The 26,943-nt window shown below is 49.4% G+C and overlaps 1 protein-coding gene and 1 long non-coding RNA gene across 4 annotated transcripts in view; both read right to left on the reverse strand.

The window, feature by feature from the left end:
* USPL1 (ubiquitin specific peptidase like 1) overlaps window positions 1-26,943 on the reverse strand; it is a 422,463-nt gene that overhangs the window by 95,820 nt on the left and 299,700 nt on the right. The window lies entirely within an intron of this gene.
* LOC142404259 (uncharacterized) overlaps window positions 9,848-26,943 on the reverse strand; it is a 61,985-nt gene continuing 44,889 nt past the window's right edge. For all 3 annotated transcript variants that reach the window (XR_012773793.1, XR_012773794.1, XR_012773792.1), the window contains exon 4: window positions 9,848-10,978. This is a non-coding gene — a long non-coding RNA (uncharacterized LOC142404259). The remainder of the gene's footprint in view (window positions 10,979-26,943) is intronic.

The following is a 26,943-nucleotide window of genomic DNA, read 5'->3' on the forward strand; positions in this document are numbered from 1 at the left end:
GAAAATTTATATTATGTGACTTTTTTCCCCAGGGTAACTATTGCACGTGTCCTTCCTGAGAACATCCCTTCTCTCCTCAGAGCTGTTAGGGCTTGCGTGAGGAGCCCAGACCCCTTCCTCTTCCTGGGCGGTGGGTGCATGGTCCTTGTGCGCGGCACACAGCGCTCGGGGAGAGCACTTTGTAGGATTCATCAACTATTTGGTGAAAGTGTTTTTAAAAGAAGTAATCGGGAGGACTGGCTGCTAGGCACTGGCTCCTGCTTGCTGGGGCTCCGGGGCCAGGGGATGCGGTCCAGCCCTGTGCGATTCCTGCCCGAGGATGGAGAGAAGGAAGTGCCAGGGTATGAAGAGAGATTTTGAAAGGTCCGTAACATCTTCTGCCAACACCTTTTTTGAATCAGCCCTGCATGAACAAGCGAGAGCCCGGGAGAGCTGTGTTGTCCTTGCGGGAGAGCTGGCCTCACTGGGGGCAGCTCTGCGTGGCGTGGGGGATGGAGGGCTGCCACCGCCACGGGAGCGTCGCCTTGCTTTCCCTCTGCCCTGTGTTGGCCTGTCCCTCAACCCTCTGCAAGGCATTGAAATATGTCTATAGGGAGGCAAGGAGCAAAACTGAGCCCTCCTCGCTCACCATACATGCTTAGGTTCCCAAACCCCTAACCGCAAAGAAAACCTTGGGCAAAAAGGCAAGAAGCAAAGGCAGAAATTCCTCTCCTACACCGGTTTGCATCTCCCAAAATGCGGTGTGACAGGCGGCCTGCCGGCAGCAGGACCTGGAGCCGGCTGGGCATCAGGAGGCATTGGCAGGGGAGGCAGCACTGCCCTGCTGCAGCACCCCGGAGGGTGATGGCAGTGGCACGCCCCAGGATGCAGGCAGAAAGCAAGAGACATGGGTAATCGTATGGAAAAAATAACCAATTTAACATGTCTTGCTACTCATTCTTCGGTACACCCTCTTTGCTCCATTCAGTGTCACGGCCATGGGTGTCCTCTGCAGGGGGGATTTTTGGAGAGGATGGAGCTGGTGGGGTGCACCCAAGTCCCTTGACGCTCAGGTGGTGTTGGGAGGAGACAGTGGCCCAGCTGGAGCAGATTACACCTGCCCCTGGACATGTTCTGGCCTCCAGAAGGTGAGTTACCAAGTGGCCTTCTCCAGGCCATCCCCTCTCCCCCTTTGGCATCCCAAACGGAGCTCCCAGCAGTCTGTGGAGCAAGCTGCGGGGACGGCCACAAAGGGCTGGAGCTGGGGGTGGCAATGGGCGTTGAGATTGCATACTGGAAACGTAAAGCACAACCACGGGCTGAATCCACCTGGTCACCCTCCTCCGCATGGCACATCGCCTTCTGCCCCCCCTCCCCGGTCCCAGTGGAGACCCCAGGGACAAGGACAGCTAATGGAGGGCAGTGGTGGGGCAAGCGGAGCAATGGGGCGGGGCAGATAAGTAATTTCTTTTAAGGGGCAGCTGGCTTTACCCAGGTAAAACCAGTGCAATGCCAGCAGGTCCCACATTCAGAACATCCCCAAGGGCGTTGCCGGAGCACAGTGCTCAGCTTCCCCTGTAAAGCCACTGTTCGAGGGAGGGCAGCCGGCTGCTTGGCTCCTTTGCCCCCTTTTATAGGGGGGAACCTGTACCTGTGCTTTCTAGGTGTGTTGTGTATTTAAGTCTGGGCTTTGCAAAGGGATCCACGATAGCAATCCCCTTCCCGTGCCTGGATTCCCATTTTCTACCTCCACTGGATCAGGTCCTGGGCTTCAAAGCACACAGGGAGCAGTGACCCGTTTTATTACACGGTCATAAAGCAATGGCCCTTCTCTGGTTCTGTTTAAATAATAAATAGTAGTTATATTTGTAAATGGAGGCCTGCCAGAGACTTTGCGTATGAGATGTGAGATTTGCTCTGAAAAAGAAAGAAGAAAACAAGAACCCTGACAGGTTTCTACCTGGCTGTGCAGCTGCGCTGAAAAAGGTGCCCTGTGGATCAAAGGGAACCCGCTCCTGTTCTCCCCAGGTGCTGCGACGCTTCGCCTCTTAGACCAGATATTAGTTATCAGGCAGCAACGCTATGAACAGCACAAATGTGCACTTTGCTCTTCAGATGCTATGAAAGCCAGAAGGATGCCAGATTAGATTTAGGGAAGCACATACGGATTCATTGCCTTCTCCAGCCTTGCACTGTTCCTTAAAATCCTCTGTTGCTCTGGATGAAGACAGAAAGCACAGCTGTGGACAATCACAGCTGTAAAAGCATAATTGCAATTGCTGTCTGAGAGCTGCTTAGTGCTTCTGACAATCCTTGAGACCTGCAGCGAGTGACTACAGTACAAACGGAGAGTATTTTGGGGCAGGGATACTGTACATGAACAACTCTGCAGAAGTATTGAAAAAAGCCACCTCTAACCTTTCAGCGGTTACATTTCACTGAAGGAAAAGATGCTCTGAGGCACAGGCACAAGTTCAGACTGAAGCCTAGATTTCCCCATTCTGGGATTTCAGGCACTTGGAAAGCATCTCTGAGGCAAAGTCCTATACCATGGCTTACCCTAAAGGCTGAGATGCCACCATAGCTCAGCTCTCAACCTAGTCACTGGCCAGAATTACACCACCAGTCCACTGACAGCACATCCCACCAGTTCACTTCATATGTTCAAAGGGGTGTTCGGCTTCTGGGGAGGTAACAGGAAGGTGACAGCAGTGAAGTCTCATGTCAGTGTCAAGAACAACTGTGTTTCAGCAAAACCTCCCTCTAAACCCCATGCGCTGCGTAACAGATGGTACATCTGTTTCTATTTCCAGGATGATCTCACTAATCACTTTTTAAGAATCAGGGTTAATCAACATGAGCTGAATTACAGTAAAGGTTCCTACAGCAATGGAAAAACCCCTCACGACTCCCTTTCCCCAAGTTATCCCCTTGGATAGTGGGGTTTATCCTCTGCCTGAATTCTGCCCAAAGATCCCTGCAAAGCCAGGCCCTCTCACCAAAGAGCTTCTGCCTCTTCTGGGTCCTTGTCTATTTGACAAGGCAGATCTGCCAATAGTTGCTTTTTCTGCTCAGCAGTCAAACCAAAAGCTAAACATACACGTTATAGGTCAACCCCAAAACCCTCACAGGAATGGAAGGGTGGATTCCCAAGGAGACCTTGCTTTCAGCTGCAAGGCTTATGAAGAAAAGCTATCATCCACTATACTCCGCTGCCTATGACATAGGCTCAAAGCACATAAGATGCAAGTTCAAGAACCCTTCTGTTTCTCATACAGAAAAAAGGTTTAAAAAAAGGTTTCCTAGAAGCAGTATCTCACCCAGCAAGCCAGGCAGTGCTGGAGGCACCTTGGGGCTGGAGCACAGCAAGGCAAGAGACTGGCTTAGCCTGGCCATGCCTACGCTGCTCAGTAAATCAGGCGAGGGCAGGGCAGCACTGCTGGGCTCGTGGGCACCATGCCCATGAGCTTGCTCCCTGAGGAGAAAATTTGTCTTGGAAAGAACTACTTGGAGTGATCCAAACCTGAGCTTCAGAGTTAGCGGAGAGTCCAGCAGAGAACGAACAGAAGTCCAGAGCTGGTGTCCATCCCCCTCTTTGCTGGCGATGTAGACATGGCCGTCAGATGTGCCTACGCTGTCAGAAACAACTCCCCAGCTGACTCGTGGGTCCTCATCCTTGATTGTCCCCATCATGTCAGTTAGCACATGCCCATGCTTTCCTCCAACCACCAAGCAGCACTGCTCTGGGCATAGCTACTCCCTTCCTTCGTGATGCTCCTCCAGCATGGTCCCACCAGCCTTTCCATCCTCCAGTTCCCATGAATGCGCTCATGCCTCAGCCCAGGGTGTGCAACACACCCTGACTGTTTTACACTATGGAAACCCAACCCTGGTGAGCTATGTCATCTTCATTATCCCGGGCATTTTGAGCTGGGATAAAAGAAGAAAACAACTTACAAAAATACTAGTTCTCTCTTAGGTCCATAAGCACAACACACAGGGCCAAGCTGAGCTGGAGTCAAGTGCCAAGGCCAACCTAGTTTACGTGGGCTGGCCCTGAGCAGGGTGGACACAACCGCTCTCAACCCCTACCTCCTGGCTCCCAGGTGAGCTCTCTGGGGCAGGCAATTTAGCCTTGTAGATATTCCTGCTCTATCTGGTCCAATAAGCAGTGCAAATAATTTATACAACGTTATACCCTGAGCAGGAGGATTAGGAGAGCCCTGTTGCAGGCTGTCCCACAGCCTGTGGTTTGGCCACAGTCTTAAGATGTAGCACACGCCCGTTAAATCCTCGCTCTGGCTGAAGCAGAGAGGGTGTTCAAACCTCTCTTCCCGATGTGACTTGTCTGTGCTCTCTTGTGAGATTGGCATCAAAAATAGTCAAAACGCTTCTCTTCAGAAATATCAAAGCAAGCCGTCTTGATGTTTCTAATTTTAGGGGTTAAATCTGATGAATGGATGCCGCAGCAATTGGCAGATAGTTTTGGTCAACCAGAAATTGTGCTTTTCAGTGAATAAACTGTTCTTCAGAAATCTTTGGTGCTGCCTGGACCCCCCTTCCCACTGCCACAGGAGAGAGCAGGGCCGTTGTAGGTAATGCTCAGTGCCGGATCAGCTCTGCTCCGGCTCTAATGCAGCCACCCGCTGGTCTCACCCCCTGCCAGCTCTTCTGGTTGGAGACACCGAGGATCTTCCGTAGTCTCCATCTCTTCCTGTGGGCAGCTTCTTCCTCAGCCGCACCTCTCCCGCTGCCGTCAGAATGGCCATGTAAAGATTTGGTTACCAAACTTAATTTCCATACTGAGGCTTTTTAGCTACTGTCATTGGTGTTTCTACGTCCTTGCTTTGAGGACACAAATCTGTATGATCCCATCAGGTTATACCATCTACTGTCCGTTATATTTTAAACACCTTCTTAGGGACAGGTACAAACACAGCAATGCTAATATTTCTTATCAGGACACAGCAGTGGGTCTCCACGGGTGGCTTAGCTGAGAGTGGCCACACGTCCTCTGAGGACACACTACTTGGCCCTGATTTTTTGCCCCCTCCATCACCGTACGCACCGGCATCGGTCAGCAGGGTCCCACAAAGCCCAGCGGAGCCATTACAGGCCGTTAAAATGGCAGCCTTGGCACTTGTAGGGTAAGCACTGCCTGCAGGGGGTGAAAGCCACGCGTTCACGTTGTGCTCCTTTTAAAGCCGATTTATTTTAACAGGAATTCACAGTGTGCAGCTGGCAGTGGCGGCCAGCAGACATGGCAGTGTCCAGGCTCTGCTTTGAGATCTTCAAGAAGCCTCTGGGGCTGGCGGGGGACTCCCAGAGCCCTTTGGGGACCACCTGGGTGCTGCTGTGGTTGAGGATGCTGCAGCCTCCAATGGGACCTGGCCAGCTCCTGTGGTGCCAGCAGCCTCAGCCCAGGTTTAGCTCCCAAAGGAGAGTGCAGCTCCACAAGGCTGGGGCTGAGGGACACCAGGGACCTCTCGCCAGGGCCAAGGAGATGCTCGGCTGCCCCAGCCCCCCAGCAGCACCGGGAGGAGGTGACGAGTGGCAGCAGTGGGAGACACTGCTGCAGGGGACAGAGGCCCCCATCTGCTGACCCAGCCTGGCATCTAAGGAGGTTTGCTGCCTGCTGGGACTCTGGTTCTGCTTTTCCATGAGGCCACCAATGAAGCGGCCAGGGGAGACCTGCAGCGCATCAACCATGGCTACATGTCTCTGGGGGCGAGCCCAAGGGCATGGGGTCCCAGCTGTTTTTCTCCTCAGTCCTGCTGTTGACGGGGAAGGGCTTCAGGAGGAGTGGATGGATCCTGCGGTGCAACTACTGGTTGTGCAGCTGCTGTTGACAACAAGGATTTGGTTTTTATGACTGTGGGACCCTCTTTGAGGATTGAAGACTGCTGGGACGGGATGGGATCCACCTCACCAAATGGGACAAAAGTGGGCCAGCAGGCTGGCCAGCCTGCTGGGGAATAACTTCAACATAGGAACAATGGGGGAGGGAGTTGGCAACCCACCAACAAGTGAGGAAGTGCTGGGCCAGGTTGGCAAGGAAAGGGTTCAGTGTGATGTGGACAGGAGAGACACCATAACCAACAAAACAGGGCTGAAGGGGATGAACTTCAAGAGTATCCACATAGATGAGGAAGTGCCTATGGGAGAACTTTATGGTGGAAGCTCTCATACCTCTTCTGGGAAATCAGCACGACTGGGGTGCTCTCTGAAGTGCATGTACACCAATGCACACGGCATGGGGAACAAACAGGAGAAATTAGAGGTCTGTGTGCCATCGTAGGGCTACAATCTCACTGGGATCATGAGTCGTGGTGGAATAGCTCACTGCTATGGATGCTGCCAGGGATGGGTACAGGCTCTGCAGGAAGGATAGGCTGGGAAGGCAAAGGGGGGAATTCCCTTGATTTGAGGGAACTGTGGGAATGCATGGAGCTCTGCCTTGGATAGATGAGGAGCCAGCTGAGAGCTTATGGGTCAGGATAAGTGGGCAGACAAACACGGGTGACATTGTTGTGGATGTATGCTGTAGACTACCTGATCAGGAGGAAGAAGTAGTTGAGGCCTTCTTGAGGCAACTGGAAGAAGCCTCATGTTTGCAGGCCAATGAAGACGTGGGAGACTTCAACCACCCCAATATCTGCTGGAAGGGCAACACAACAAGGCACAAGCAATTCAGGAGGTCTCTGGAGTACACTGATGATAACTTTCTGATGCAGGCGATTGAAGAGACAACAAGGGGAGATGATCTGCTGGACCTCAGAATCACAACCAAGGAAGAAATGGTCAGGGATGTGAAGGCTGGGGTGGCCTTGGCTGCAGTGACCATGAGATTATGGAGTTCAGGATCCCGAGAGGAGGGAGCATGGCAAAGAGCAGGACCACAACCCTGGATTTCAGGAGAGCAGACTTTAACCTCTTCTGATTGCTGCTTTGAAGAATCCCATGGGATACAGTCCTGGAAAGAAGAACAGTCCAGGGGAGCCAGTTGATTTTCAAGGATCACCTCCTGCAAGCTCAAGAATGGTCTATGCCCAGATGCAGGAGATCAAACAAAGGCAGCAGGAGGCCTGCATGGATGACCAAGGAGGCCCTGACAAAACTCAAACACAAAAAAGCACACAAGGGTGGAAGCAGAGTCAAGTAACCCTAGGAATAATATAAAGACACTGTTGGAGTGTGCAGGGATGGGGTTAGGAAAGCGAAAGCCCACCTGGAGTTGAATCTGGTGAGGGACACGAAGAGCAGCATGAAGGGCTTCTGTGGCTAGAAAATGTGCACCTTCTGCTGAACGGGGAAGAGGGGACCTGGTCATACAGGACATGGAGAAGGCTTAGGTAGTGAGGACAAGAAGGTGATTGTGAGAAGTCGTTATGTTTTTATGAAGGGCAATTCGTGCTTAACCAACTCAATAGCCTTCTATGACGAGACGACTGGCTTGGTGGATGAGGGAGTAGCAGTGGATGTTGTTTATCTCAACTTTAGCAAGGCTTTTGACACTGCCTCCCATGACATTTGCATAATGATGAAGTATGGGCTAGATATGTGGACAGTAAGGTGGATGGAAAACTGGCTGAACTGCCAGGCTCAAAGGATGGTGATCAGTGGCACGAAGTCCAGCTGGAGGCCAGGCACTAGTGGAGTACACCGGGGTCAATAATGGGTCCAATACTGTTTAACATCTTCTTTAATGACCTGGATAACGGGACAGACTGCACCCTCAGCAAGTTTGCAGAGGAGGAGGGAAGGAGCGGTTGATGCACCAGTTGCCTGTGCCGCCATTCAGGGGGACCTCAACTGGCTGGAGAAATGGGATGACAGCGATCTTATCAAGTTCAATGAAGGGAAAAGTTCTGCCCTTTGGAAGGAATAACCCCATACACCAGTACACACTGGGAGCTGACTGGGCTGAGAAGCAGCTTTGCAGAGAGGACCTGGGGCTCCTGGTGGACAAGCTGACCATGAGCCAGCAATATGCCCTTGTGGTAAAGCAGGCCAACAGCCTCCTCAGCTGCATTAGGAAGAGTGTCACTAGCAAGTCAAGGGAGGTGATCCTTCCCATCTGCTCAGCACTGGTGAGATGCATCTAGAGTGCCGTGTCTAGTTCTGGGCTCCCCAGTACAAGAGAGACATGGACATACTGGAGTGAGTCCCTCGAAGATGATTACGTGACTGGGGCAACTGACATATGAGGAAAGGCTCAGAAAGCTGGGGTTGTTGATCCTTGAGAAAAGAAGGCTCAGGGAGGATCTTATCCGCGTGTTTAAATACCTGAGGTTGGGAGAGAGTAAAGAAGATGGAGCCAGGCTTTTCTCAGTGGTGCCCAGTGACATGACAAGAGGCAGTGAGCACAAACTGAAACACTTTTTTACTGTGAGCTTGCTTGAACAACAGAAGAGGTTGCCCAGAGAGGCTGTAAAATCTCCACCCTTGGAGATACTCAAAACCTGACCAGACATGGTCCTGGTCAACCCGCTTTCGCTGACCCTGCTTGAGCAGAGGGCTTGGCCTAGGCCATCTCCAGAGGTCCCTTCCAACATCAACCATGCTGTGATTCTGTGAGATTTGTTTAAATCTCCAGCATATAGCACAGTTATTTCCAAGTATTCCATCAGTTCTCACCTCAGCACAGGAAATTTGGCTTTCAAGCCCAACAGCACATTGAACCTTTACCAAACCTGTGAGGCCAAAGTTTCAGGAGCGCTTTAACAACCTAACAAACCAAGGAAGTACAAAATGTGCCACGCGAGTCAGATGTTTCTACTGCAACAACCATACGATCAAAAGTTTCTCTGACAAAACCATTTGCTGTCAGGACAGAGTGGAGCCAAGTCAGCGTGATTCAAGTTTTTCGAGTCAATTTTGTAAAATGTCAGAAGGAGTTACTTAGTGCCACCCAGTGCTGGCAGCTAGAAAAAGGAAGGTTAAATATGGTTACAACTGGGTGTAGCCTAGTGAAACAGGAAAAAAAAAAATCCCTGCTCTTGCTTTCTGTATCAGGGTTGAGTATTTCCACAGAAGCTGTGCAGCACTGAGGTCCAGGAGATAGCCGTCCCGCAGCTGAAATGCGGCTTAGCCATCTTGTTAAAAAAAATCTTCCACCTTTTATATTCACTTTTCAAAGCAGGTAATCAGTTTGAGATATAGATGGCCTCTTTTGTCACAAGACTCACTCCTCTAGTCTGACATAAGTCTAGAGAGAAAGTTGTGCTGACTTTTCTTGTTAGATGTTCAGGAATTTGGATGAGAAACAACTGTATAAGAGGTGTCTCTTTCCTAGGATAAGTAGAGTACAGTTAAACCATTGCCTTTTCCCCCCTTTATCTCAGATGCTGCATATGACCTGCCTTTTCCTTGAAGCCTTTTAAATTATACAGGTTCTCACGTATATCAGACATGGAAATAATACTCTCCCAGTTATGATCTTTGGATGACTAAATAATTGCACTTACGCTTTTGTCCTTCAAAAGACTATATAAAGCCAGTTAAGTGTCATGGTCCCATTTAACAGACATGGAAAGTGAGGTGCTGAGCAGGCACTGTCCTCCCCATTGCAGCAGAGAGATGGGTCCTGGCCAAGAGGGGATGGAGGGGACCTGGAGCCAAGTGGAAAAGAGGGGAAGGGGAAAGCAAGGCACGGAGATGCCTTGAACCCACCAGACACTGGGGGCGTTGAGGGGATCCCAGGGTTGTGGTTTCACCTGTGGTGGCCATGGCAGAGAAATCCTCCTTCTAGCATCTTGGCCTCCTTTACTCTGCCCTGAAGTAGTCTCGTTGCCCAGAGAAAAAAAGACAACAGCGATTTGAGCGGTTCTCTGCCGGTTCTTTATTTCAGCCCCTAGAAGACAGAGGGCCAAGGCGAGACTGACACAGGAGTTTATCTCTGACACAACAAAAAACCAACAGTAAAGTGAAGGCTGTTTGCCCTCTGAAGCAACCTCGCCTCCATGAGGTGCCACACTGGTTATCCATGTCTCTGGGTGGGAGGGGTCCCTACTGGCATTTTTACTTTTTTTCTCCCACCCGTGGAGCCATCTCCCAGTCACACAGCCGATCCCTTGGATTTGTGCCTGCTGACAACAAGCTTCCTTCCTCGCTTACCTCTCACCGAGCGCTGGGCAACAGGCCAGGTGGTGCGGCCACTGCTCACGTGCCGAAAACTCCTCTTCTGGGGCCAGCACACTCAGGATGGTTTTTTTCTTTTCTTGCCAGGCCCGTGAGGTTCCTGGAGGACCTGGGAGCTGGGCTGGCTCTGCTGGCTCCCACAGGAAGACCTCCACGGTCATTAATTACATCTGCATGTCTCACTAGGGCCCCACATGTCCTAGGTGCTCTCCACAGCTATGAGATTCCCAGTCCTCCTCCCACAGAGCTCACAGTTTAAAACCCAACATGGAAAATCACTAATTCCTGTGACGACTGCTCAGCCCGTGCCTCAGGAATTCGTCAAAAAGAGAATTTTCCCGAAAAGGGGCCACGGGACACAGTGAGCACAGAAAGAGTTGGGTGGAGGAAGGAGACCAGACAAATACAGCATTCATGGCAAAAAAAATATCCGTGTGTGTCCCCCTAGTTAGGAAGGTTTGCAAAGTAGGTTTACAATGAGAGACAGTCCCTGCTCCAGAGGTTTTACAGTCCCAGTGATCAGGAGGAAATAGCAGGAAGGAGAAAGGCAGAAGCAGGAGGCCTGGGAGTCCCTGCGCTACACAGAGCAACTCTGCTAAGTTTGCAGGTCCGAGGCATTTTTAAGCCTATAAATAAACTGGGAACATTAATGATGCCATTAATCTCCGTTGGCTGCCGTCCCAGCTATTTTCAGTGGTGAGGTTACCTTGCCTTTCCCAGCAAAAGTAGGTCTCGAGGGGAGGGTCGGGTGAGCGGTGGGGATGGATGCTGTGCGCCCGGGGCCAGGGGCCACCGTCCTCGGCGGGAGGACGCTGCCGCCGTCCTTGGCCGTGCCCCGCCAGCCCTCCTGGCTTCCGGCCTGGAGGGAAACACGTGAAAACGGTCGTCAGGTAATAAATGACGGGAAAAAGCAGAGTGCTGCCGGCTGCAGAGGGAAACGCGTGACTGCTCGTGCCTGCGGCCCCCGCGGCAGAGACACCTTCTTCATCTCCTGCAAAGAGATACCCCCGATGGAGACCCTCTGCTCCTCTGGACCCCCTTGGAGCCTGCTCCCCCACCTCTGCCTTTCCAAGGACAGAAAGTGGCAGGGCTCGGAGCTACAGGAGAGGGGGGAGCCCGGGAGGGGACAGGCCAGGGGGTCCCAGCACGCTAGCCCAGGGCAGGGAGTGTCTGGGGTGCAGGTCCCTGGGGAGAACAAGGTCTGCCCTGAGAGAGCTTCTCGCCCATCACTCACACCAATAGTCAGTGCTTCCCTCACAGGCAGAGAGAGAAGAGGTCCCTTTCCTTTCCACCCAGGGAGAGCAGGAATGTCATAAACTCAGACAGTAAAAGGTGCTTTTCCTCCTTCCCACAAACACCAGGGGAAAAATAAAAGGAGGTGGATGCATGTTGCTCTTCTTCCATTCTTGCATGAAGCTGATCTGAGGTAGGTCAATACCTAGGCACCCCAACACATCCTTGCCTTGTCATGTGTGGTATGACACAAGAAAAGCCCTGTCTTTGCTCTTCACCAAGGTCTCACTACGGGATCCCGTGAGGAGAGCAACCCCAGGACCACATCTGCCAGGGAGAAGAGCGGCCCAGCATCTGCCCTCAGCGCTCACACTGCACCCAGAGCTGGTTTGGCTGTAGACGGTATGGTGACGAGGTTCATCTTACAAGTGTACCATGCTTTTGCTTATTTTATTATTTCTGTTACAATATGCCAGGAAAAATGAATTCCTAAAAGAAAATGAAGTTCACACTTACTGGAAATAGGTGCCTTTGAAAACCAAGTCTACACACTGATTTCCTTCGACCTGCCTGCTCAGATATCCACGACAGTCAGATACGACTGCACGTGGTTAGAGAAATGAATGTTCTTCTACCACCAGATAATAATGCTGGCCAACCTTTTCTTTTCTCTTCTGCAATGAGCTCAAGAAGTTGAGACATTCGCTAAGTAATATCACAAAAGAGTTGTTCACACTCTGGTCCCAGGTGACATTTGGCTACTGTAGCTATTAGGACTTATTCTCATGAAGCATTCAGTAGCACAGGACGCAGTTTCCCTGTCTTCTCAGAAAGCACCCACTGTTTTTTGTTCTTTGTGTTGCTTAGTGTTGTTTGCCAAATTCTTAATACCTGTAGTGGTGTGGATGCCACTTCCTTATAACGTATCAACTAAGGAAAATTAAAAGAAATTTTTATGTTTTTCTTACCTTAACAATGACATTTTGGGGCCAATGTCAGCAACTTCTCTGCGGAAGATCCAGCCCTCTTGACCTGGCTTGCAGCTCACAAACAATGAGACCTGTTCTCCCTCAGAAATGTATTTATTTTACTTGGGTTTTGCCGTTTTGCCTCAATTATATCCACTGGACAATCTGAAAGCACTGTTAATGCTACAACTTCTATGCTGCAACTGCTGTCTACCCTCTTTTAGGGGTCATGCAGAATACGACCATTTGAAGGTCTCTGGAGGCCTGGGTGGCATGTGCGTGGCATAAGGAGGCAAGGTTTGGTGCTGTGTATAGCCACTTTGGCAAGCAGAGACATAACTGGATCCCACTCTGTGCACTGGATCTGTGAAGGGGAGCGATGAACTCACATGTTGATGGCAAGATCTGAGACACCAACCCCAGCGATATCCTGCCGTGCAATGGAGAGGAAGTTTCTTTCCCACCTTAATGAGCCTACGTAGCGTTAAGCCATTTTTGCAATGCTTTTGCAAAGGCTCCTTTCTCGTCGCTACTGTCTGTAACGGGCACTTTGGGGACCCTGTCAGCCCCACCGCCCACCCAGGACGCTGCCCTTTTGGACGTACTGAGGCAGTGCAGCAGGGAGCAGGCACTGCAACAATTCTTTGGCTCCACGGAGGTGTCTGTTAGTCACATCTCCAGCAGCTTTGGCAGGCTTGGTGCAGTTATTATTAACTCCTAATTGCTACTTGCGGACTTTGCTGGGTGGTTGCCAGGATGGGAATTTTCTTTATCAATGGAATTTCATCAGTTGGGTTTGCTTGCCATGCATTAGTTTCTCACATTTAGAGATATAGCCATCTAAATCCTATTGGTATAAACCGGAGCAACATCAATCTCAGTAGGGAAGTGGGGAAAAAAAGCCCCTCAAAATCCCAGTTTTAGTCCTTGTATTCTGTGTCTGGAGAAACAGCATGTCCGATAAGAAACCAGCTTGCAATTGCAATCTGGCACAAGACGCACAGAGATACTCCAGACAGATTTAACATTCACCTTGACAAAGTAATCAACTTGTCAAGCAAAGGAAGTCATCGTGGCCAGAGTGGTGATGGAAGGTAACTAATACTCTCCATCTGCAGCATTAGGCAATTAAGGATTTAAAATATTACAAGAGAGGACAACTGAAATGTTAGAGAAGAAAACACATATACAGAAGTGGATACATTAGCAACATGTAAGGGCCAGAAAAATGGAAAAGAAATGCCAGAAAAGTTTCATATTGGCCCCAAATGAATAACAGCCTCAAATGAAGTGGTTAAGCCTTGTTGCATATGGTAGGAATACAGGCTAAGCCAAGCAAATGGTCTCAGGCTAGTAGCACAGAAGAAATTATCTCCCTAGAGCAAAAAAGGCATCTGTTTATTTATCTTGCTTATGAAAATGTCCTTGTCAGATGTTAGCAGCACTGAGCTCTCTCTGGGCAGGTCACTTACCTCCTCCCTGCTCCAGAGGAGACCCGTAAACCACTGCCCCCCAATACACGATGCATCTACCCATGCCGAGCAGCCATCCCTGCTCTTCCCAGGAGCGCTGAGCTCCCCGAGCGGTCTCAGTAGGCACAGCCTTCCTTATGCCTGGAAAATCCTGCTACAGAAAAACATGGGTGCTAGCAGTAGCGACGCTGGAAGAAATCCCTGCGCTCCCCTGAAGCCTCACCCGCACAGAATCACGCTGCAGGGACAGGGTTACATAAAAAGTGCCTTTAATGGCAACACCAGCTAAAATAATTCCTTCCTGCTGACCCTGCTGCTCACTCACAGCAGAGCACGGCTCCTGCCGACGCAGCCCTTCCTGGCACCGGGAGGGGAGAGCTGAGGACCGGGGCCTAGAACTGACCAGTCTTAACTAAAATCCAGCAAAAACTTGTTGCTGCTTAGAAAAACCACCAAACAAAGAAAACAACCTAACCTGGGGAGTTCCCTGCTCTGCACACCGATGAAGAGGTGATGCATTGCAGCTCAGAGGTCGGAGTGAGCAGCTAGAGCAGGGACAGGCGTTGCTGCCAAAGGTTAGGCTCAAACTATGGCCAGTGTTTCCACATTTCCAAAAGGAGGGAAAGAAGGGTGACGGTGTCTCAGACAGACGATAGCTGCAGTGAAGTGGGAGAGCTGAGCCCTGCACCAAGGCTTAAGCAAACCAATGCATGCAACCACTGACTGACAGCACTGGCATCTCCAGGAAGGCCTGAGGACCCACACCTGATCTGCATGTTTCGGAGACCAACAAAAGCAGTGATTCATCAGATCAGTCATAGAAATGTGAAATTCTCTCTTGTTAATGTTGACAATTAATTCTTATATTTGCCAGGGAAAACGGGTCCTGGTGCCTTTCCTCCAGGAGGCTTGGGTACACAGCAGTGGGAGCCTGTTGTTGCCTTCTGTAGGACCAGGATGCTGCTGTGCTGGCCAGGCAAGAAAATGAAGTTGCTCCCCTGGTCCAAAGTGAGTGCTGAACAGACTACAGGAGTCAAGAACACTGGAAATGACCACAGCTATATAAGCCTGGCATTTCAGGGTGCCCCTGAGGCAGCAGAGCCTCCTAATGCTGCTGGTCTGAACGGACTGCTTTAGCTAATTTGGGTTTCTCGGTGTCCTGGAGGAGATATTAGGCAGTTTTGAGATTCAGTCTCTAATTAGGTCCCTGTAGCGGTAAGATTGTTTCCTTTATAATCACCCAGTGGGAACTGGTACTTTATCCTCTGTACTCAAATTTTTATTTCTTTCACCCTCGTCTTCTCTCCAAAGCCCGGAGTCTCCCAGTCCACCGGATGACAGCTGCAAAAGCCTTTGACATTCACTTTAGGGACGTTTCTTTTCAGCTGCTTCACATTTCCTTTTGACAAGCTCTTCTAGCGATATTTACTGCAACTAATGAATTAACTCACGGCTGGACCACTTGCTAGTCTTTTCAATCCAGCGCCGTTTTAAATCTTGATTAGCTGGTTTGATTTTTAAATCTCTTACAACTGCCAAGTCCAAGCTGTGCTGTCGCACACCGTGACGGGGAGATGGTTCCTGGTTACGCCGAGCAGCAGCCACGGGCAGTGCTCAGGCATTAGGCATCCGGGGGACTCCACCTCTCCAGCAGCTAGCAAAACAGTGTATGATCCACAGGAAATAGTTCAGTTCACAGGGAAAGTTATTTGGATAGCTGGAAAAGAAAGAGTCTTACTAATTTAAGCACATGTGAAAAATGATGCAATGCAACATGGACCACATTTCACAAGCATCTTGCACAAGTGATATTACACAAATGCACCTTTCTCCACATTCTTCCAGATCCTCTTTTCTGTTTCTAGCTACTGAGCTCATCCTCAGCAATGAACAGAAGTCCAGAATTTCAAACTAGGATCCTTATTCGAGTTCCTCCGTAAAATTAGTCTGATTTGTACAGATTCTGCCCTCTCAAGTCCCATGATACTTCTAGGGTCTGCAGGCGTTCAACCGTTGCGACAGTCAGGTCATTTTTCTTTTGGCAGCTAACTGTGGTTTTAGGCACCTGATTTTTAGTGATTTGACTTCCAATTCTAGAATTTCGGCCTGAAGGTAAGCAGAAAACTGGAATTTGTAGCCCAGAGCCCAGGAACACGCTAGCCATGTAGTTGCCCAAGTTCCGGTTGAAATGCCAACGCACATGGAGGCTCTTCACTTGTCAGAAGCCTTACAACAAAACAGGAAGTTATTAATATCAGAGCCTGAACTGACTTGAGAGTCGAACAATATCAAACAGAAGGTGTCTTCCCTTTTTTCCTGTTTATCTCTTGCTATTTTAGAAGCCAGGGGAGACAAAGAGTCAAAGTGTTTCTCAATTTGGTGCTACAAGGCAGTGAAATCGAACCGGCAGACGGTACATCGTCACAGTAAAGATACGGCATCTCTCTCCTCAAGGCTTTAAAGCTGTTGCTGTACTTTTAAGCAAATAGGCAACCTATTTTGAAATGATGGGGTGGAACATGACAAAGTAATGCAGTGCAACGGCATGCAGGAGTTCAGACATAGTGAACAATAAATGGAACTACAGGGGAGGGTAATAGGCTGGCTTGGTATAATTATCGTAGGAAAACACTGGAACTAAAGAACTTTCTCCTGAGAAAGCGTCATTCGATTTTTAATTAACACAGGTCATTAGGACTACAGTTCCATGTCGTGTCTGTGAGATGGTTTATCAAAGCAGGATCAAATTACTGGCAGGGTCCTGGGAGGAAGCTCTAGGGTAAAGGAAAAATACCGTACATGCCCGCTTACCGCTACGCGGTATAGAAATGAGCAAAACTTGCTGGACTCATGGCCCAGCCTCATCCCATCAGCGCAGCACATGCCAGAGAGCACTTAGCCCTCTGTTTGCACTGCTGCCAGTGAAACACAGTATTTTCTTTCGAACAAGGACAATGTGAAAAATTGCCTTTTCTAAAAGGGAAATGGACATAGTCCCTCCTTGAAAGGAGAGACTGAGCAAGGAACCCTGCGCTGAGAGCGGCCGGCGAGGGCAAAAGAGGAGAGCCAACCTGCCGGGATGCAGGCTCGTTGGCTGCTGGAGCTCTTCTGCATTTCATCAGCCGCTGTGGATGGCATCGACGGGGCCAGGGACCTGCCTTCCCAGCCCCAAAATTCTCAGAGCATTTCAAAAAAGACCCATGTTGGGCCCAGGAAAACTGGCACTGGACAGGGAATTAAAGGCAAAACCCAAGACTATTTATTTGTTTCAACTTAAAATTGGGCAGATGATACTTCCTAGTGTAATTTGGCTTTTCTTTAAGAAACAAAACACAGAACGCTTAACAGTGGCAGTAGCTATATCCGCTCCCTTGGAAAGGGTTCCATTCTCTTGGGGAAGCAGGAGTCGTGAGGACTCATCGCTAGGCTCTTTCACTCTGTCAGAGTTATCTGGAGGCTTGGGCCTGTTTCTTTTTTCCCATTCTTTCTTGCTGAGCACTCACAGCCATGTGAAATAAATTCCTAGAAGCAGATCGCTCCCACAGAGCCCTGCACCTCTCAATTTGCACCAGAAAAACACTGTTTGTACCTGCACAAGATTAAAAAAAAAAAAGAGGCGCATCTTCTTTTCTGGCCTTGATGAGGGTTCAGCTGCAAACACAAGGTAAGAGTCACACTGTTTTCTTTCCGCTGGGGTTGCAGATGTCAAACAAAAACATCACAGATTTCATCGCTACCTCAAGGAAATCTGCTGTAAATGACTTGCAGGGTCCACCACCTCTGACAAGATTTGTTACCTACAGCACTAACGTAAGCAGCATAGTCCTTATGGGAAAGCACAGCAGTCCGCTGTCCCCCAAAACGGCATCTTTTCTCCCACTCAGGCCACTTTGGAGGGTGTTGAGTAAAGAGGGGTAGAGCAAGTGGCTGCAAGGCTGCAAGGCTCCTAGTCAGGCACTTTTGTGATCATGGCTACGGTCCTTACTAGAGTCTTTCATCGTCCCAAACTTCACCCCTACAAGGGAAGAAAATCTTGTTCTCTCTTAACAAGAGGGCACAGGAGCACAGGATGACAAAACGGCTGGCCCCACCGCCTGGAAGATGCCGTTTCATGTCACACCTCAGCCAGTCTAACAGCTTCTTGCTGTAGACGTGGACGGGCTCCTCTCCGGCTCTGGTCCCCTGCTCCCACTCCTGCCTTTGCACTTTGCTGACTCCCACCCTGCGGACACCGTTTCAGGGATCTAAACCAAAGAAAACTAAATCTGTAAACCAAGTAAGCCTCCTGAGTCCCATGCTAATACCTTAGCTGTGAGACCTCCTTTCTTGTGAGTATGGAAAAGAAAAAAGGTAAGGAGAGGACAGAGACAGTACCTTTAAAGGCTTGAATCCACAGCAATCCCATACTCTTTTTTTTTTTTTTCCCCTCTTTCTGTCCCCAGCTGTCCCTCCAGCAAGCTCCTGTTTTGCACCGCAGCACTTCTCAGAGGCTCAGCCCGGCAAGGAGCCAAGCTGCTCCCCAGCTCCTTGCTCAGCAGCCACCGGCCTCTCCTGCACATGGCGAGCAGGCGCAGAAGGAAGGAATAACCACTCACCTCAGCCTCACCCGGGCACCGAGCGGGATGCAGGAGCCGGGAAGCAGTCCCCTCTTGCATATACCCTGCGACCAGCCCCAGCCAGCCGCTCCTCGCTGCAAAGGGTCTGTAAATCCTGGGATTTACCTGCCCTCACAGTCCTAGCAGGTATATCCCAGCGATGGGCTCCCGCCTAAGCTCATGGATGAGGAGGAGGAGGAAGGGAAGAAGAACAGTTTCAGATGAAGTGGAATTAGGCAAGACAAAAGAGTGGTTACTAGGAAAAGAAAATGAATGATATAAAAATAGATACGAATAATTTTCATGTTTTAAGCAAGAACTGCAAAAGAGGTGAAAAAAAGCAGAGTGAAGGGAAAGCGTTCTGCAGAGTGAATGAGAGAGATTTACAGCAGAACATCAGTTCCCTGTGTAGCTCAGGTCAAACATTGCTTTGCGTTTGGAAGTCAGCTACACTGAGAGCTCTGAAGGATTCCCTTTGCTGTCCAAGGCATACAGTCTAAAGGTAATACAGAGTGAATCTCTTCAGGGCCTGATATGGTTGTCTCTCATACCATACCTGAGTGCCTCACAGGCTTTGAAGTATTAAACTCATGTGCCTCGGGCGTGTGGAAGTGCAGTTCTTCCTTGGAGAATGAGGGGCAAAAGGCAGAGGGGATGGGAGCAGCTTACCCCAGGGAGTCAGTGGCAAGGCAGAAACCTGGACGTAGATCATCTAAGTCCCAAGCTAGCACCTGAACTTCCCGACACACCCACCCCCTTCTCCCCCAAAACGTGAGAAAAGAAGAAACAAAACCAAAGCCATACCACAGTGGTTTAAGTCATTTGAGAGTCCTGGCTGCAACCTCCCACACAGCAATCACCGCACAATCCTGGCTGGTTTCACCACTACCATCTTACCTTTCCCCTCTCAGGTTTTCTGTTGCATCTTGACATAAATTGGGAGCTGCCTGAGGCAGAGGCTGTTTAACCTTCCCCATTACTTTGCATGTGGCATGCAGTATCATGGGGTATCTGGCAGTTTTTGACTCTAAATTGAGTTTTTGACTCTGAGAGTCAAATTATTTAATGCCACTTGCGTCTGCCCTGTGAAGCCTTTGCATCCCTGTGAGCAGCAGAGAGAAGCAATGCATCTAAGCAAGAGCCATCCATGCATACCACTCAGGTTTTACCATCTCTGCTCATTCTGAGATTTTTGATGTTAGGGAGATTATTTAGGTTGCAGGCAATAGCTCTTGAGGGTGACAAGAATCTGGCTAGTGAGTCAAAGCGAGCCTAAAAGACCTGCATGGGGCAGAGATTGCTTTATAAGAATGAGGCCCTGCAAATGAATTGTTTATGAAAACTCTGATACCCAAACTGCTGCTGTGAAGGTTTTATGCAACAGAGACGTATGCGTTCCTGCTGCACTACTGACTATTCCTATGTATCTCCTCTCCCCCTGCCCTTCAAGACTTTGCTCTGAATATAGTGATGTGTACTGTTCCTGAGAAGTCTTGGGAGAGAATCTAGAGGGTAAAGATTTGCTTCAAAGCAGATCTTCAAACATCTGTTTGTGGCACAAATATTTAGCACACTACAGCACATAGCTGCCTGTAGCTTCAAGGCAAACGCAAATGCTAAGAGGTATTAAGCACTCATAAACATAAACAAGATAGCCTGGAGTAGCTTATCGGTTAGGTGGTAACGGGTGGGGAAAGGCTCATTGTATATTTAAGGACCAGTCTTTTTCCCACTGATTTTTTCCATGTTAGTAACGGGCCAGGGAGAGGAAAACTCTCATGCATTTTAGCCTGGCAATATTGCTCAGATCAGAGTCAGTCCTGACTTCCTCCTGCAGCGGCTCCTGCTTGCTGCGGCATCAGGGTGCAAGGGCAGCCTCTGGCTAGCCACCCTCCAAGTCGGGAGAGGAAGGAGACAACCGCTAACGGCGGCTCCATTTCTGACGCAGTGCCACCTACTACAGCAGGTTACTCCTACAGCACGACGGGGGTTACAGCTGACGGGAAAGGGATAACTCCCCCGGCAGCAGAGGCCTTGCTAGCTGGCCATACAGGAGCATCGGGGGAGCCTCTGGCCTCAGATTACCATTTGGTTGGAAAACAGATGAGCAGATGAAGACCTGAGGTTGCTTGATACCACTGTACCACCAAAGGCTAGAGTGGAGCTGAGACACCAGAAGGACACTTGTACCATCGCCCAAGAGAGAGATATCATGATTAAGCTGATAGAAATTGGTGGTGTTTTAGTCCCCTACACTCCTTCTAAGTGAATTAGGAGATCATTTGGCTGGTTGAAGTCCCTGAATCATCTCCTATTAGGATCAGACAACTGCCCGTTCTAGTGCAAAGAGGGGACAGAAACATGGGGCAGAAGCCATAAAGACATGAGGCATGGCAGCAGTGCTGGTCTTGATGGGCATAAACCATTATGACAACATCTCAGTATCTCCAGTTCACAGTCTTCTGTCTATTCTAATCCCACCTCCTTGGAGATTTCAACTAAAAGGCCATTTGGAGCAGCTCTGCCCTGGACATATGTTGTCTTCTGCCAACTCCGCTGCAGGGACAGTAATCTTTGCCAGCGGAGCAGTAATGAACAGCTGGGTGGGTCACCTCTTCAGTCACCTCACCATCATTTGCTAGAGCTCATTTGTCAGAGCCCGAAATCACAACACCAACACTGAAAATCAGCCCGAAATGGATATGCCTAGACCAAAAAATTTGCAAATTCTCTGAAAACATGCAGTCTAGCCCAATAAATAGTGCCTTCCCCAGGAGAGCTAATTTTGGTTCCCTAAGCAAAACAGTGTCAACAAGAAAAGCACTTTTACACTGGTATTTTTGGCAGTATGGAAACATCCCTGTATATTACAAGGTACTTACTACATGGGCAGAAGTTTCTAATGTAGATCCACACTCAGTTCTGCGTTTCTGGAGGTGAAGAAGGCTTTTCATTCATGTTGAGCTAATGTGACTGAGCCAACAGGAATTAAAACTATGCCCTTTTCTGCCTGTTGAGACATGGTGAAAGAAAGCAGCCACCTTAAATCAAAGGGTCCAGATTCAGGGAGGTGCTCCAGCTAGAAATCAGAAGGCAGTTTACAGATACTTTGATAACTTGAGCTTTTATCATTCCACAGGCCCCCGAGATCAGTTGGTGAGGGCTGAGTGAGTTTCCTCATATGGTATTTGAAGGTAAAGTCAATCTACATTTGCTTCCCAACAGGCAAGCCCAGGCAGCTACCCTGTGTTATAAAAAGAGGAGATTAAACACAGTTTTCTAGTGCTACTGTCTGAAAAGATACAATCAGTTCTATCATTAGGAGCTTAGGAGTTAGGATTTTAAATCTGATGTAGGCAGCTTTGAAGCACCAGTTTTGTCAAGAATATCCCATGTTTTGTCCTATCTTGAAAACTGAATTGTTTAGCTATTAAAAGAGATTAATGTAATCTCTGTGCCTATGAAATTGGATTTTGAAACTGCTTGCTCACTGTACTATCTCCAGTGCAGTGCATGAAACCTCTGCTCCTATTCCCGTTGCTACAAATTCCGGTCGCACCCTGTTTGAGCCTAGGGTGTGCTGGCATCGCCAAGGGGACAAACTGCCCGGTGGGCTGCGGGGAGAGGCACGCAACCAGCAGAGCGAGGGGAGATGTTCTTCCTCGGCGGCCGCCGGTGACAGGCCGTGTGGCTTTGGACCCCTCGGTGCGAGCGGGCCCAGTAAGAGGGATACCGAGGTGGTCGGGGCAGAGCGCACAAGCTACGAGCAGAGGTGGAGGGAGCTGGGTGGGTTTAGTCCAGAGATGGGGAGGTGGAGAGGCGATCTAACAGGAGCCTGTTGCAAATCACGCCTCCTCAATGGGAGTTACACGACTGACAGAGCCCAACGCCTCCTGCGAGCGGCAGACGGAAAAATGAGGGGCAACGAGCCCAGGCTGGAGCGTGGGAGATGAGAATGGCATTAGGGAAAACATCTCCCAGACAGCAGAACTCTCCATCCTTGGAGGCTTTCAAGACTTGGCTAGACAACGCTAAGGCTGACCTGACCTGGTGCGATAGTCCTGTGTTAAGCGGGAAACTGGATGAGCTTGGGCCTTCAGAGGACCCTTCCAACCAACATTTCTGTGTTTCTGTGCTTTTCCTAGTGAAGGAGATGAGCACCGTTCAGCTCCATGGATCCGTGCCCTCTTATGCTAGCTAAGGATCTGGTCCTGCAGTCTGAAAATCCTGAAACAGTGTTTAGAAAACATTTCAGAAAATTGGTTTGGAAACCTTCTTTCTTCTGCTCACACGTTCAGCCATGGTCTGCTACAGAAAGCTCTGGAAACAAATTGTCTCAAACATCTGGCTTCACAGAATATTAAAAGCAAGCACAGGATTTTTCTCAGCTGTGAACCACTATCCCTTTGGCAGAGGCAAGCTTTCAGTCACCCAGGGTCAGAAGGCAAGACCGGACAGTGCCTCACATTTGGGGCAGTACCAGTTCTCAGGGCAATCCCACATCTTGCGTGGGGCCACGGTGGCCACAATTTTGAACTCCACCAGGTCCGTTTGGGCTCCAGGAAGACACAGTTACACAGGAGATGTGCACATGCACAGGCTGAAGTCCCATGCTTCTACCTAGAGCAAGAGGATTTCTTAACCTCAAGGGGAGAATTGACTGCGAGGACCAGACTGTAACAAAAGCTGAAGTGGACAAGCTGGGCAAAAAGCAGCACAGAGGCAAGCAAAGGACCTCTGACAGCTGTATCACTACATTGTCCCATGGCACAAATATTCTCCAACATCTTCTGTTCCTCCTGTAGGACGGAATGTGCTGTCAGAGGTGGGGATGACCACCCACCCCATCCTAATTATCGGCTCCTTGCAAGGTATGTCGTGGGATCCCCAAAACAGTGTCTCTGAGCTCCACGCTGAGGAGAACGCTGGGACACAAGTGAGAGGTACGAAGAAGACTCTGCTGGCCCTACACCTGCCTTGGGAAACCAGGGAGCTCAACAAAGCTGCCTTTGCGACCTGGGAAACCAAAGCTGAGGCTGGTTCTAGTGAACTGGGGGCAACAAGGAAAGGCAAAGCAGCTCTGCTGAGTGCTGCACGCTTCGCCTCGTGCTCTTCCACCATGTTTTTCTTTTCTTGGCACACTCCCCTACCTTTCTAAGGAGGGCAATTTAAAATGGGTGTCATTATCCATGCATAGAGAGGAAAAAAGGCAAGCAAGGTTTCCTCTGCTGGTTTAATAAGCTGGTGGCTTCCAAGAAACTAACAGTAAGGGTTAAGAAATCTGAGCCCCTCCTCCATGTTGCCTCCCACTCCCACAGCCAGCAGCAGCATGTTGTGCTCTCCTCCAACCCCCCCTTTGCCTTGGAAACGTGGCTTGTGGTCCAGCGCACATGGTCTAGCCATGAGTGTTGACTTGCTTCACTCAGAGGTAAATGGTAGAAGAAGAGATATCCCAGGGCAGGAGGCAACTGCTGCAGGGATTTCTGCTTGTTGTCAACTGACCATGCCTCCTTGCAGCAGCTTCTGTTCACTTGCGGTTCCTGGCTGTAGTGGCTTCATTACTGCGTCCACCCGTGCACACCACTCCACAGGCACTCCAGCAGGCTCCATTTCTGCTAACAGAGGGACCACGAAGCATCCTCTGGCTGTCTGAAGCAACTGCTCTCTCTAGCGAGAGATTAGCAACTCCATTAGCAAATCCAGAGATTAGCAAACTCCTGTTGCTAGCCCCTTGCATCTTCTGGATGTTCCCCTGCCAAGTTCCCCTCTCTTGGGAAAGGGGACCTATTTGCAGAGTAAACTCATCATGACAGCAGTGGCTAGAGCTTCTGACAAGCTATCCCTCTGCAGTGCTGTGGCCCTGCGGTGCTGCCCTGTGTAGGTAGTGGGTAAAAATAAAAACATAGGGTTTTTAAATGGTTATTCATCCCTTTTTCTAGCGAATTTGTTTTCTGTGTTTCCCAGAAGTATCCTTGACTGCAATGGCTTGAGAAGCAGCCCGGCAGTAGCAAGGTTGTTGTTAATGACTGATTGCTTCAGGGCAGTGGAGGATTTGGTGCTCCTGATACAGGGAAGGGCAGGAGAGAAAGAAGTCAAATGAGTGGGAGCCTGTGCTTGGTGATGCTTCTCCTGATGCATCTGGCAGAGACTGCAGAAATGGCTAGATGACTAATGGAAGTGTTTGTAGAGTATGGGGAGCCCCACACCCCCAATCACCACAGGCACAGACCATGTCACCACCAGCCGCAAACTGCCCAACATTGGTGGAAGGGACAAAGAACTAGCGTCTGTGTCCTCTGCTTTCAGGCAGAAGAAAAAAAAAATCTTCTATTTTCTCTTTCTTTTAGACTTTGTAAACAGTTTTAGAGACTGTCTATACACAACTTGTTTTGTCCGGTTGGATGCAGCAGGGTTACTTGTTCGGTCTGTCTGTTCTCCCCAGTTTTAAGCACTTCCCCACTAATTGCTGTTTCCTTGACCAAAAGCTTTACTTTTGCCTTCTGAATGCCATATTGAATCGACAGCATACGCAGCCCCAATATCACCCTCAATGCCTCCCAGGGCTCTGAGATGCCCTCAAGGCCAGATCCAAACCTCAAAGTGAAGACATGGCACAGAAGTGCTGCCTCAGGCCTTCTCTCCACCCAACAGCATGCCGGCCGCCCGGGTGCCTGTGCTAGCCTTCTCACCCCAAACTATATTCGGCCTACGATGACTTGCTCCTGGCAGCTCCATTTGTTCTCCTCACCTGGCAGACAGCAGCCCCGCAGCCTCTGCTCGCTGTCCCAGGTACCCAGCCATTCTGGGGAGCTCTTGGCAGCAGTGGTATTGTGGCAGCTATGATGGTCCTAATTAAAACAGTCTGGATGGAGACAAAAGGGATGGCAAAGATGGCATCAGGGAAGGATGACACAGAGCAGCAGCGGTTCCCTCAGGTATGCACTAGCACCCAATACTGCACCTCTCTGGAATGTGCTGCAATTAGAAAGCCCACCTGCACGTACCACATTTTCAGCTGGCAGGGAGACTGGCATGAGTGCTGGGGGGATGCGACACGTACCGGGTTGTATGCCTGCTTTGGAGCCGGAGGAGTACCCAGTCAGTGCTGGGAGCTGACACCATTTTATATGTACACACAGCTTTACATGGTCCTACTGGTATCTGAACATCTGCTGCTGCTTAAAAGACAACTCAGTCCTGACCTACCTACGGAGAAGATCTTGGGTATTGTTTTTTAAAGCAGTGGATAGGTCAGAATGCAACGCTACTAGGAAAAAGCCCAAGTAAGCCCTCTATGTTACATTTGGCTCTACCTGCTCCTGGTGCCACTATCCTGCCCGTATCAATCCGTTATTTCTTGCAGTCACCTCCTTTGGAGCATGTGTGTTTTGTTCCTTGTTCAGGGTCCAATGCAGCATTATCCTGGTTATCAGTATTGGCTCCTGGGGACCGTAGCAGTGACATTAGCAAAGTTAGTAGAATCCCTCTAACAAAATACCTGCTTATATTATTAACAAGAGCCATCCACATATCTATAGAATTATTAGCTAATGCTGCTCTCTCTTTTCCTAGTGCAGCATAACTAGGATATAACAATAGATTTGTATTGATACGGCTTCCAGAGTGAAGAGTTAAATTGTATTTGCTGTCAGCAATGTGATGTTAAATGTATGAACTGAAAACTAACTAGCCACCAACCAACAACATTGTCTAAGCACCAGAAACCATGGAAAAGAAAAGTTCTTGACTCTGGCCCAGTAAGGCTGCCACTTAGATATTTTTTGAAATTTAATTAAGCAAATGTCATCATTCCTAACACAAACCATCTTGCGGTGAGCATGCTTTTGAATGCTCAGAGCAAAGCAGAAAGGAGCACTGGAACCCTGAGGAGTTAGGAATTATTCCCATATTAGGTACTATTTCCACAATGAGCTGCATTCCCAGTTTATCCATTTTCATTATGCCAATTTATTGCATATTATGTACTAGGGAAGTGTGTTTAGATTAAAATCTCACTTTTGTAGGTGCTACATGAACAAGTCATGAGACAGTCCCTGCTCCTGCAGACTCCAATATAGTGTCACAGTGACCTGGAAGCAGAGGATACAGGATATGTACAACAGGGAGAAGGTGCAAATTGATGGGTCCAGCAAAAAGCCACATTCTTCAGAGTAGGCAAAATCTTGCTTTTCAGGAGAAGAGTTGTACGGCATGAAAGTGCACATGGGCTATACAGACATCTCATTTATATTTAAAGGTGAACGTAGTGCTTATGAAATGAGACAGATAAATAGCCTAAGAAATTTCAGCCCACTCCATCTAGGGAACAAATCTATCAGGTGGCCATGTTCCTCCACAGCGACCTGCCAAGCCTAAATTTAAAAGGATCTGGGAAGGAGAGGGTGGTTCAGGCTCTGCACCCATTGCAGCTTGAGCTCTCTGTTCCCATTGCCATCAACAGCAGCGTCTTCACCACTGCGATCTCCCCATCCTCTGAAAAAGGGGCTAAAAGAACTAACACTTGCAGACCTCAGATGTGACAGTAACCCCTCCACT

This window comes from Mycteria americana, chromosome 1 (assembly GCF_035582795.1).
Source record: "Mycteria americana isolate JAX WOST 10 ecotype Jacksonville Zoo and Gardens chromosome 1, USCA_MyAme_1.0, whole genome shotgun sequence".
Lineage (NCBI taxonomy): Eukaryota > Metazoa > Chordata > Aves > Ciconiiformes > Ciconiidae > Mycteria > Mycteria americana.